This window comes from Peromyscus maniculatus, chromosome 4 (assembly GCF_049852395.1).
Source record: "Peromyscus maniculatus bairdii isolate BWxNUB_F1_BW_parent chromosome 4, HU_Pman_BW_mat_3.1, whole genome shotgun sequence".
In the NCBI taxonomy this organism is placed as follows: domain Eukaryota; kingdom Metazoa; phylum Chordata; class Mammalia; order Rodentia; family Cricetidae; genus Peromyscus; species Peromyscus maniculatus.
Window position 1 is genome coordinate 20,519,539 of NC_134855.1, and position 14,103 is coordinate 20,533,641.

The following is a 14,103-nucleotide window of genomic DNA, read 5'->3' on the forward strand; positions in this document are numbered from 1 at the left end:
GAAAGGTGATTGGGCACAATCTAGTTTTGGTTCTTCAAACCAGGCATTAAACAACCTCTCAATCTAGAAAAGAATTCCTACAGTTGTGGGACATTTTCTTCAATTATTCTTTTAAGATTTTTTCTTCATCTGGTACACCTTAAATTTAGATAGTCTTGAAGGAACGTCTAATTTGCTTAACTTTTTTTTCCTCTCTCATTTGAATGCCTTTGGGACTCTGATAGTTTTGTTTACCAGGCTGTAATTTGACTTTTTCAGATATGCTTTGTTTTTAATTTTATTTTTCAAACATTCTTTGTTTAGGAGAAAGTTGACTTTTTATTTCAAGTTAGATAAAGGTGCTCTTTAACATTAGAGCAGCACTAAGAATTATCTTCTAGTCTCCTCATTGTTTCTCCCAAACATTTTTCTTTATTTTTACCTGTTTTACTTGACTTCAAAATGTTCACATTAATAAATTTATTAACAAATTAATAAATTTGTCTAGTGATTTTCTGTACATTTAAGGATAGGAAAAACTAACCATTTGTTTTTTAAAAAAGGAAGCCAGTGACAGTCACCAGTTTTGGTTTTCACTATAGTGATGCTTAAGTGACCATTTTATTTTCATCTTTTTTATTTCCCTGGGCATGTCAGGTTTTCCCAAAAATACTTTATCTCCCTTGGTTGTAATCAGTTCTTCTGGAACTGGACAAGAAAGGGAAGGCAAGTAGTTGTGGTGGTATTGTGTTCCCCAAAATATTGTGCACCCTAATAAACTTATCTGGGGTCAGAGAACAGAACAGCCATTAGATATAGAGGCCAGAAAATAGTGACACACATGCCTTTAATCCTAGCATTCCCGAAGCAGAGATCCACCTGGATCTCTGAGTTCAAGGCCATACTGGAAACAGCTAGGCATGGTGACTCACACACCTTTAATCCCAGGAAGTGAGCCTTTAATCCCAGGGAGTGATGGCAGAAAGCAGAAAGATTTATAAGGCATGAAGATCAGAAACTAGAAGCATTTGGCTGGTTAAGCTTTTAGGCTTCTAGCAGCACAGTTCAGCTGAGAGGCATCCAGTCTGAGGAAACAGGATCAGCTGAGGAATTGGCAAGGGGAGGTGGCTGTGGCTTGTTCTGCTTCTCTGATCATCCAGCATTCACTCTAATACCTGGCTCCAGGTTTATTTTTATTAATAAGAACTTTTAAGATTCATGCTACAAGTAGTAGTGTCTTGGTTTCCAGGGTTAAACTCATAATCCATTTCCACACAGGTAAGGTGTATTTGGGACCTCTGTTCACACCAGTTGGTGCGACCTCGTCTCTGTCATCACTGAAGAACAGTTCAAACAGCTCTCAGTAAGCTTTGGTCTCCTCTTCATTGAAAAATCCATGTCACTGGGTCTTAAACTGTTGGAGGCATTTGAAGGCTGTTGAAATGACTCTTATGTCCCCTCTTTGTCAGTATATAATTCAGCTTCAATTGACATCTAACACATCTGTGTATAGACCTGTGGTAAGGCTTTCCTATCTACCTCTTGCCTTTCCACATCCTTTTGGTTTACTGCATAGGAAATCCCCTTTAACATTCTGGGAAGCAGGAAGTGGATACATGTACAATGCACCATTTTTATCCAGAATTATAATGTTCATATGAACACTCAAAAAAATCAAAACAATTTTTGGAGAGCCATTATTATGAAAAGTTTGAAACATACCATGCTGCAGAAAGTTAATACATTTGGTCTTTGTTGGTAAAACAATATTGCCTCTATAACTCAATTTACTTTTAATTGATTATAAACATAATTTTGGAAATCTCTTATTGGATCAGCTATAACTATGGCTCCCTTCCCCTTACACAGGATGTATCCCCAGTCCAGTGAAAATTTTTCTCAATTGTTTGCATTCTGATAATGTAGCAGACATTTAAATGGTAATTGTAACAACTATGAAAGTCAATAAAAATCAAACTTTAACACAATGTAGTCTAAATTCTTTCAAAACATAAATCAAGTACCTCTTCTAGTTGGTTAAAGAATTTTGATTACTTTTCCCCCTGGGAATTGAAGCTGAATTTGAAATTAACTATATAGTAACCTGTTAACTTCTCTGAATACAATAACAACAGAGAGTTACAAGAAATATAATTTGAAACTTAATATAAGCTATTATGTTTTGCAAAAACACAGTCCCTTGTCTATATAAAAGCATACTTGATTTCAGATGCTCACATAAATCAGATTTAATTTAATGTATTTCTAAGTTTTAATAAGATGAACTCAGTTCCAGAAACTACCATGACATTTAATTTACTTTTCAGATAAATAGAAAACAGTAGCAATACCCGAGAGTATCATAAAGTCAGTTTACTTCTGATGAAAAGTAATCATTCAGCTACTACTATTTTCCTTAAGTTGATTTGCACTTTCATCTGATGTCAGGATACAGCAGTATTTTTTTTAACAATATAGCAAACTAAGGATGAAGTATTAAAAATTAGAGTCATGGGGTGAAACATTTCAAATTATTATCCTGAAAGCTTAATATTCCAAAGGTTGAAAGCAAATAAACACTTTAGATAACATGTCTGAAGTATTTGTTGAGATAATGACATAAAAATTCAAAAAAAAAAAAAAGAAAAAATAACAACAGGCTTATCAATCAGAACGGGTACTGAAAAAAAAAATCTTTTCTACCACAACAAACTGACTTTATCGAACCCTGACAGCACATACTGCTCTTCATACTCAGTGTGGTTGTAAATGCAACACAATATTTCAGTCTAAGATTCCTGAATTAACTTCCATGTCTATGTCAGGTTTGCCCATTGTCCAAACAAAGTGAATTTAACATCATGCAAATATAAGGATCTGATTTCAGATCCCAGAAGCCCTGTAAAGTTGGTCATGGTCCTATTACTCCATGATATCAGTGCCCCTACAGTGAGATAGGAGGTAAATTAGATTTCAAAGCAAAAGTGTACCAAACACTATGGTGGTCAAACATAATTAGTGTAAAATTTGTTATTAAAATATTGCACATTAAGTGTCTCTGGAGGGCATGCCCTGATATTTTAGCAACTTGTTTTTGTAGTAAGAACTTAGTAAGAACTTAGTTTTTTTTTTTTTTGGTTTTTCGAGACAGGGTTTCTCTGTGTAGCTTTGCACCTTTTCCTGGAACTCACTTGGTAGCCCAGGCTGGCCTCGAACTCACAGAGATCCGCCTGGCTTTGCCTCCCGAGTGCTGGGATTAAAGGCGTGCGCCGCCGCTGCCGCCGCCGCCGCCGCCACCACCACCACCACCACCACCAGGCTGTTCAAGTACTTTTAACAATATTCATCTTATAAAGCCATTATTAAAAGGATATTTATGCCTAGAGATTTAGCTTTTGTTAGTACAGAAAAAAAAAAAAAAAAGGATTTTGGGCTACATGATGCTGGATAGAAGCATAGACCTACTGCTTCTCATAGTCACCTGTGTGCCTGTTTCCCAGAACTGGTGGTAAACATAGTTCTGCCCTGTTGGGAAGCTGAGATGGGCAGAGCCAGCAACCTAAGCTGCCATTTCAGTCCTAGTAATGTTGCAGTTTAAAGCAATAGATTCACAATGAGGCAGATTCAGATGGAACAAGGTGTTAAATGGTTTACAGTGTGTGTAAAAATGTATGTAGGCTTGGAAGAGAGAAGAAAATGAATATAGACAGTTATATAATGAAATAGTTGTAAAAAATAAAGTCTTTAAAGAGACAGTAAAGGTAGTATAAAAAATAAGCCATGTAAAGATGGATATTGCACAGAGAATCTGGGTTGTGTTGTTTTTGGTATTTTTTTCCTTTTATTTTATTTTACAATATCATTCAGTTCTACATAACAGCCACAGATTCCTTTGTTTTCTCCCCCTTCCTGCCCCCCTCCCCTTCCCCCCAGCACACCCCCCATTCCCACCTCCTCCAGGGCAAAGCCTCCCCCAAGGACTGAGATCGACCTGATAGACTCAGTCCAGGCAGGTCCAGTCTCCTCCTCCTAGATTGAGCCAAGCGTCCCTGCATAAGTTCCAGGTTTCAAACAGCTAACTCATGCAATGAGCACAGGACCTGGTACTACTGCATAGATGCCTCCTAAACAGATCAAGCCAATCAACTGTCTCACCAATTCAGAGGGCCTGATCCAGTTGGGGGCCCCTCAACCTTTGGTTCATAGTTCATGTGTTTCCTTTCTTTTGGCTATTTGTTCCTGTGCTTTATCCAACCATGGGGAGAATACTAGATGTGGAACAAGGATGACTGGACTGCTACTCACATCACCAGGGAGGCTACCTGGAAAACAGGGTCCCAAGAAAGACACAAGGATCGCCCAATGATGGAGAAATGGCTGAGATCTACATAAACAACCTAGACATGAGTGGGAGCAATGAAGGGCGAGGGTCGAGGGAAAGAGAGTGGGAGATCCCAGCTGGATTAAGAACAGAGAGGGAGAACAAGGAATAGGAGACCATGGTAAATGAAGACCAGATGAGAAAAGGAAGAAACAAAGTGCTAAAGAGGCCCACAGAAATCCACAAAAAATAAATACCCCCACAAAAAACTGCTGGCAATGGTCGAGAGACAGCCGGGACTGACCTACTCTGGTGATGGGATGGCCAAACACCCTAATAGTTGTTCCAGAAACCCCATCCAAGGAATGAGGAATCTGGATGCAGAGATCCACGGCTAGACCCCGGGTGGAGCTTTGGGAGTCTAATTAGCGAGAAAGAGGAGGGTTTATATGAGCGAGAATTGTTGAAACCAAGGTTGTTTTTGGTATTTTTTTAACTGCAGAAAGACATTTGAGTGTAAAGTCTGCTAAATTAAGCCTATATATATATTAAAGATACCTTGACTTCAAAATTTGGATCTAAGGATATGTTGCTTTGGAAAGGAGGTTTTGCTTTTGTTTCCACAGAAATCAAGAAGCTACGGATTTGTTCCAGATTAAGATATATCAGGTTTGACCAGTCAAGACCCTCTGAAAGGTCTCTGATGACACCATAGCCCAGATGATCCAACATCCAGAATGGTTTCAAGGCAACTGGCTCAGAAAATGCAGCCTCACAGACTATTCCATTCAGGACTTAACTATAATTCTTAATTTTCTCAGGATCCCCATAAGAATACAGCACCCTCTATCAGCAGGAAGTAGCCTAGAAAACCATGCCCACATTCCCAAAAAATGGATTATAAATGTTTGTCTTTGTTTAGGTTATTGGATACAAATTGTTATTGGTCATAGACAATCTGTTTCTAAAAAAAGAAAGGGAGATATGATATAGAAATATAAGATAAATATTTCAAATTGCTATAGATTTTTTAGTTTGTTTAAATTTATTAAATTTAAAGTTAATTTTGTTATACTGTATGTATATTTCTACTCTTGTTTAAAGTATTTTGTTTGTGCAACTCATTTGAAACTGTAGTGTGCTGTGGGATGTTCTGTATTTCCTGTGGGAGCCCGTTCTCGGGTTCCTCGTGGCTTTACCCAGCAGGTCTGCATAGAGGATGATTAGGACCACTGGCCTGAGTGCAGGTGTCTGAGATGGTCTGCACCTGGCTGTGCTGTGGGATGGTCTGTAGGTCAAGTTGCTATGATTGGTCAATAAATAAAACACGGATTGGCTCGTGGCTAGGCGGGAAGTATAGGTGGGACTAACAGAGAGGAGAAAAGAAAGAACAGAAGGCAGAAGGAGTCACTGCCAGCCCGCCAGGACAAGCAGCATGAAAAGATGCCGGTGCCATGTGGTAGGGTATAGATTTGTGGAAATGAATTAATTTAAGCTATAAGAACAGTTAGCAAGAAGCCTGCCACGGCCATACAGTTTGTAAGCAATATAAGTCTCTGTGTTTACTTGGTTGGGTCTGAGTGGCTGTGGGACTGGCGGGTGACAAAGATTTGTCCTAACTGTGGGCAAGGCAGGAAAACTCTAGCTACAGTAGTGTATAGCTGAAAAATACAGATTAATAGTTAATCATCTATGATACTCAAACTTGTAGTCATGGTAAGTTTTCAAGGTATACATAGATACAATTCAATTAGGTAGGTGATCTTCAAATACTTCAAAGACCTATAGAATATGCCATTTAAATATTTTAAAAACTTAGACTTTTCTGGACAATGAGACACACCTGCTCCGGCAGTATTGATTACTTCAAAGAGGAAGATGGGCATTGAAGACACTCCATATGGAGTTTATCTTCTTCTTGGCAAAACTAGCCTTTTGGGCAAGAAACTCTTCTTGCCTGCAATTCTTGACAATATGTTGTATCGACTGGACATGTAGAACTCATAGGAAGGTGACCACTGAACTTTGCAAGAAGAGATGGTCCTTCAGGTCCATGCTTCGAGGAACAAACTGCCAGATATTCTACAGGAAACCAAAACAAACGACTGAGAGACTATAGGCCTGTGAGCTAAAGATGGATGCTCCAATGTTGCAGAGGAACTTTGGATGACTGTTCAGGAAGACAGCTGTCTCTGTCATTCTAGATTTTTGGAAGTTGCTTACAATGCTCTTCCTGTTTACTTAGGTATTATTATATCCTTCTGGGATCTTTGATGCAGTTGAAGACTAGATAGCTATAATTTTCCTTAGTTGTGATAAAAGATAATTTAGATATGAGACCTTAGACTCACAAATATAGGATAAATAGAATATTTTATTTGAGTTTGCCAAATATAAATAGACTAGATATTGTAACTGTAATTATTGCTTGATAACTGTTTTGTTATATATAATTTTACTATGTTAAAGTTAAATCTTTCCTTTTTAATTAAACAGAAAAGGGGAAATGCTGTGGAATAATGTTTTTGTACACTGGTTTAATAAAACGCTGATTGGCCAGTAGCCAGAGAGGAAGGATAAACAGACAAGGAAAATTCTGGGAAGAGGAAGGTTGAGTGAGAAGACACCACTGTGTATCATGGCAGAAATGTGCCATGCTACACTCAGCCCACATGCTGGTGTGAACCCAACATACTGTAGCTCACAGCTTGCCTGAGAGACACAACTAAAAAGCTGGAATCTTTTTTTTAAACTTTCTCAGGTTTTAGGTGGAAACTCTCACCCCATGTTGGGTACCAAATGTAGAAGAATTTCTAAATGGTTTTATTAAATAAAAGACACGGAGCCAAATATAGGGGTGAAAGCCTTAGAGATCAGGGAAATAGGAAAAGCCACGAGCCAACCTTACCTCGCCAACTCTGAAGCTTCTAAATGCAAGCTACTTCCCACGCTTCATAAGCCTTGCTTTTCTGCCCTCTCATTGGCTCTTAGCCCAGCTACCTCACTTCCTTGTCACTGCCTAAACAGACCTCCAGGTCTCTATGGTTTGTACTGGGATTAAAGACATGTGTCACCATTCTTGGTTCTGTTTTCTAGTATGGCTTTGAACACACAGAGACCCTGCCTGCTAAGTGATCTGATTAAGGGCTTGTATTGTCTGACTTTGTTTACTTAAAATGGCTGGCCTTTCCCCTCTGATCTCCAGGCAAGCTTTATTTATCAAAGCAAAAATAAAATATCACCATAGGAACTTGCTACTGAATGGACAATGTAACTAATTAAAAGGAGATCATACTATGGACTCGTAAAGTTTGGAACCCACCCATTATGAAATCCTGTTTCAGGTACTTATGAAGGCTTAGTGTTTCATGTTTAGCTATCCCAAAGCATATTTACCTGAATATTTTCAAAGAAAAGAAGCTTATTTAGCTCATAGTTCTAGAGGTTCAGGAGGATGGTGCCAGTTTATATCAGGCATTTGGAAGGTGCTAGTGCATAAGGGAATCATAAAGGCAGGGAGAGACCCCAAGGTGGAAATAGGAATCAAGAGGCTCCTATCAGGCCCCTGTGCTCTTTTTAAAACTTTTTATAACAATCGCTCTCCTGACAACTAAACTACTTCTATAACATGGCAATGGTGGGGGTGGTTTTGCCTGATCTTCTTATAATAATTACTCTCATGCACCTACAAAATGGCTACAAGACCTGCATCATTCCCACTAGATTGCATTTATCAACTTATGAGGGTGATTTTCCCAACTCCTGTTTTAACAAGTTTCCAAAGTCTCAATACTGCAATGCCATGGACCATGCCTCAAGCCCGTAGAAAGCAACCCATATCCAAATCTAAGCTATCTCTGTCCCTAAGAATCATGCCAATCTCATAATGTAAAATATATTGTAAATGATTTCTAGATACCAACATGATTCAAAGCCTACACGATCTTCATGCCTTTTGAATTTGCACTACATGACATTACCACTGCTTCTTTTAGAGAAAGAGTGCAAGTCAGAGCTGGGATATGCTGGAAGAGGAACATGTCCAGTTTCTATTTCCTGAAACCATCTATATCACAAAGTGACAGAATAGCTAAAAGATAAAAGCCTCAGTTGATAATAACTGGTTTTCAGGAGGACTAATCTAGTTGCCCACAGCTTATTTTATTCACAAGAGACAATGTTTCAGAAGGTGGGGCCTCTAAGACCACTGGCTTCCACTAAGGCTCACCTCATAATGGACTCATAACCTTAACATTGCAGTACTTGGGCTCTGAGGTAAAATCATTACCAGATCAAAGTATTCACTAATGCTAACTATAGAAATAATGATTACAAATGGTTACTTATCCATTAATATTTCTGTGTACATATAAGCATACACATAAATGTCAGAAGCTTTTGTGCTATTATCTTAAACATATCTTTAGTTTTCAGCTTTGTCAATCAAAATATCTGTGGCTTTTAAAATGGAGGAATAGAAAAGATAAAAGAGCCACAGGATGACTTTTGAAAACACAGTTAGAAGGGATGTTATCTTAGAATAAGGAAGGGATTCAAATTTGAATTTTCAGTTTGTTAGGGCTTTATGAAGAACTTCAAGCAAACCTCATTCTTCAGCCGGATAAGAACCCTGCCTTCAGATAAATTAGCCTATATACAAATTCTCATGAAATGTCAGTCTATGCATGACTGCAAGGGATACACTTATAAAATTTAAAATATTATACTCTGGGATGCAGATGTCTGTGAAATTCGGGTTAAAATATTTCATTAAAGTATGCTCTAAGTTCTTTTGATTTTTTCCTTAGTAGTTATCAAAGTATGTCATAGTGAGAATATTGGAAATGTGATGGATTTGAAAAAATAAAAAGTTGTTTGGGTTATTGGATATATTACAGGGTTAGAGATAACTGCCATAGAGTTAATAAAGAAGTACGGTGCTTAGATTTTTACAATGGCAGTGAAAAGATGTTAAGTGTGAACTGAGGAGAAAGACTGTAGAACCAGAAGTGTGATAGGGGGAAGGCTTCAACTCAAATGTGAACTACTTATAAGCCTTTATGTTTATATTTGTCTATACTGTTTTAGTCCATCAGTTATATTATATGTCTCCAGGGAGTATGGAATTTTCTTGAATTCAATATTTCTTATTGTTTTATTCTAAGTCAGGTATCTGTTATTTTATTAAACAGTTTCAATAGCTGTTTTTGTCTATTAATGTTTCTCTTATGTTTGTTTTGTCTTACCTTCTTGTATAGTGAATATCCATTGTTTGTTAGAGACCTTCTCGTTAAACATTTAACTCAGCCATTCTCAAAAATTTATACAGCACATGTGGAAGAATAATGTAAGTTAATTTTCATAAATTGACATGCAATGTTACAGAGTACTATCTGGTAATAATTCCACAATATCCATGAATTAACTTGTATGAGAATTTGTTCAAGTCATTTATTTGAAGATGTACACTCTAATCCAGGAGAAAAAAAGGGATTTCTATCAACTGGTGATTATAGTCATGATGAATGGAAGCGATCAACAACACCTATCACATCCTTATAAACACTTCATGTATGCCGGGCGGTGGTGGCGCACGCCTTTAATCCCAGCACTCGGGAGGCAGAGCCAGGAGGATCTCTGTGAGTTCGAGGCCAGCCTGGGCTACCAAGTGAGCTCCAGGAAAGGCGCAAAGCTACACAGAGAAACCCTGTCTCAAAAAACCAAAAAAAAAAAATAAAAAAAATAAAAAATAAACACTTCATGTAGTACTAGTGCTGCCTCCTTAAGGCGCTAGCTCTGAAGCATCAAAACCCTTGCATGGCAGGTGATTTTTCATTAGGTCAGCATCTGTATAATAATGCTTACTGTATATCAGGCACTGTGCTATCCGTAACAAAGATAAATGTGGCTTTATACCCCATTCTAAGCAGAGTGAGAACTCAAACAAAATCAATACTCATTTTAATGAACTAAATTATATATAAGAATAGGATAAAAGAAAAAACATCTAATAATCTTATCTTGGAGTTGCCAAAAATGAAAAACAGGTTAGAGTTGATTAGAATATATGATGTTGAAATTTTAGCACAAATAACATCTCCAAACCAATCAAAAGGAAAATGAAGATGCATGTGAAGCAGTGAGCAGCTTACAAGACAGAGTGGGATGAAAAGTCTCACAGATGGGAGAGTTAAAGGACCAGAAAACAAAAAAAGCAAATATACACTGGAAACAGGAGGGGGTGAAGAGTGTCTGCCACACTGAGAGTATTCATTACTAGACCCAAACAACTTTAGAGAAAACCATAAAAGATGATGACAACAGGGGCAGGCAGGTGGGATACAGGTAATGTAATAATTCTCCACTTTAGAACTATCACTTTGGCTCCTATGTGATGGATTGATTAGCATTAGAAAAATCAAGTTATGGAGAGTAGTATGTACACCCTTGATCTACTTTTGTTTTGATTAGATTTCTTTGTGATATATGACAATAGAGAACTCAAGAAATGTTTGCAGGTTTAATTATCAGTAAGCTGCTGTGCACTGTAAGGTGTCAATAGTTACAAATGCAAATGCCCTATGAAATATATTTTAAATCGTGGTATATTATTGGCAACATTTTCAAATTTTTCACTAATAAACTTATTTGCAAAAAATTTTAGATAGAAAAATGTTCCATTTGCTTTCCAAATGCCCCTTGCATGGCTTTTCTGTATGATGAGAGCTTATATAATCATGGCAAAACACAGTTTTGGCTTCCAGAAAAGACATTATTCTCTGTAACTCATGGCTTTTATTTCCTTATGTTGACTAGCAACAGACCTTTTGTTAATTGCTTTTAAACTAATGAAATAGTTAAACAGATGGTTACAAAAATGTCATACAAACTTGCATATTATTATTGAGAAGAAATTATCCCATAAAATAATGTTTGTTACATATTTCACTAGAGTAATAGCAACAGATGTTTCCTAACACTGAAATATTGTATACTGTTTGCTTATAATATAAAATGCTGTGTAATAAATTGTATTTGGCAATTTTAATGGAAAATTCCATTTCCTGATACCTATAGAATCTGATGCAATGTCACAGTCTATGGCCTTACCACCTTGAATGTGACACATTTCATCTAGGCTTTATTGTTAAAAATATAATATTTTTATAATTTGTTGAGTATTCCATGCAATGTATTTTGAACATTTTCACTTTACTTCTTCCCCTAACTCCAGTGAGATCTATCTTCACATCTTTTCTCCCCAAACTGCCTTTCTTCTTGTTTTTAATAACTTTTGCAGTATAATTTCTGCTTGTGAGTGTGAGGCTACACACTGAGCATCATCAGCCTACTAGAGTCCGCACTGTTCAAGATGAAAGATTCTGCAGCATGCAGAAATAGCCCAGTGATCAAGAGCATTTGTTGCTCTTGCAGAGGACTTGGTTTGGTATTCCCAGCACCCACAAGGTGGGTTACAGCTGTCTGTAACTCCAGTTCCTGGGGACCTGACACTTCTCTGATCTCTGAGTGAAACAGGCACACACACTGTGCATATGGACACATCCAGGCAAAGCTGTCATAAACATAACTGATCTTTGAGGGTACCAGGCACATACACTATGCATATGTGTACATCCAGACAAAACAATCACTAACTAACTAACTAAATAAATAAATAATTAAATAAATAAATAAATAAATAAATAAATAAATAAATAAATAAATAAGATGATTTTCTTTCTCTATGTGTGTTGAGGGTAAATTCCTGAGCCCTTCACCCTTCTTTGCTAAACTATTGACAGGCTTGATCTTGTGCAGATAATGGGCACACAAGCACAGCTGCTGTTATTTCCTGAGTACAGTAGTCCTTTGACTCCTAGAAGAGACCATTTTACTCCAACATCCCATATCCTGGATTTTTCAATATTTCTAACTCCTTTTCCACAATAGTTCCAGAGTTTTGGGAAGGGATAGGATATAGCTGTCTTATTTGGGGCTGGTAACTTATTCTCTGGCATCTGACCAGTTTTAGGATTCTGTGCTAATAATATGAGAGCTACACTAATCTATGGGTAGAAAGATATACATTTAGAAGGCATTTGATACTATGTCCATTTGGTAAAGTAATAGTACTAAATCCATCCCAGGGATCTGTGAGTTTACAAAAAAAAGGTTCTTGATCAAATTTACAGATCGATGCATGTGTTTACTTTTATAGATCAAGTCTTTATAATATTAGTACTACTGTTGCACTAATGGGAATATTTTGGTATGTGATTCATTATTGTAGTTCACCAATTTCTCAAGACTATTCATATTGTTTCTTGTTTATATTTAAGAATTTCACACATGTGTAAGATGGATTTGGGTCATATTTTCCCCCAATATTCCACTCCAATATTTTCAGACTGTCACTTCAACTTCCCCATCCTAACATCACATCCTCTTTTTTTTTTTGTTCTTTACTTGTTTGTGTTTAACTATAACTCACTCCAAATAGATCTTCCCATATATACATGAATGTGGGACTATTGACTGCAGCATCTGCAAACCTATCTAGGGAACCATTCCTGCAAAGCATTTGCTCTCTGTTCCCTAGAGGCCATTATCTTCTTGTAACTCCACAGGCAGGAGAAGGTTCTCATGAGCAGCAAAGTCTTAAGTTCTTTACTTTGTTGATCATCAGTAGCAAAATAAGATGTAAAACTTTAATACTTTTTTTATCATCTTGTTATTAAAATGCCTTCTTGGACATTCTGAACTTTTTGAGATATTTTCCATCTTTAATCTGATTTATTATTAAAGATGATCAATATTGTGTGGTAAATTATACATTTGCATGTCTTTTTGGAGATTTGATATAGCTAGACAAAGTACCGTGATGTATTCAATGAAGTGAATAGATAAATAAGATCAACCTTGTGACCATGTCTAACAATCTGCCATCTACAAGAGTCGTGACTTTTTATTTCATATCAGTTTATTATTTTCCAAATGAAACATTCCTGAGAACTGTCAAATTTTTATCCTGCTTAATTGATGAGTGGCAACATAATAGCAGTAATGCAACTAATTTACATTTATTTTATAGACTTATTTTGAACATGGAGGATAAATTAGACATTAGCATTCAAACATCAGGCCAAAATCAAAATTAATGAACAAAAGAAAATGTAATTCCTAGTAGCTGATATCATAAAATGCAAACTTTTAGAATTTAAATGAATTTATAATTAATGTGGATTTTAGAGATTTGGCATATTATTGACCTCAATCTTCTACATATTCATGCCTTTCATTCAGATAATTTCCAGTCACTGTGTAGAAAGCATATCTAATAATTTTTGACTACTCATATTTTGAGAAAAATAAATTAATGTTCAGATATTACCTGAATTCACACAGTATCAGGGCAAACTCTTCATATAATACAAACCCTAGAACAACTAAACATTTTACCAATCTGTAATAGCAGAGTACAAATGAGGGCATGTGTTTAGCTTTGCTTTTATTGCATTAATCTCAGAGTGTGCATTAGAAACAAAATCTGTGAAGAAAGAAGAGGAGTGGCTCACCCAGATGAGATTCTTATCATCAGACACCAGAAAGTGACAATGATGAAACCAGACAGATAGAGAAATCGGGTTTTCAATCCTGGATAATTAACTTGGTTTCGGTAAACAGTGTTTTTCATGAGTTTACAAAACAAGTATTATCTATTCCAAGGAAAATGCCTTGTACATACAGGAATATATACTCATACTGTGTATTCATTATTTCTGATGGTTGCCAGAACATGTTTA

At 36.6% G+C, this 14,103-nt stretch overlaps 1 protein-coding gene across 1 annotated transcript in view; it reads right to left on the reverse strand.

The window, feature by feature from the left end:
- Nucleotides 1–14,103, reverse strand: part of Lrp1b (LDL receptor related protein 1B) — a 1,955,528-nt gene that overhangs the window by 1,187,917 nt on the left and 753,508 nt on the right. The gene's annotated exons all lie outside the window — the stretch shown is intronic.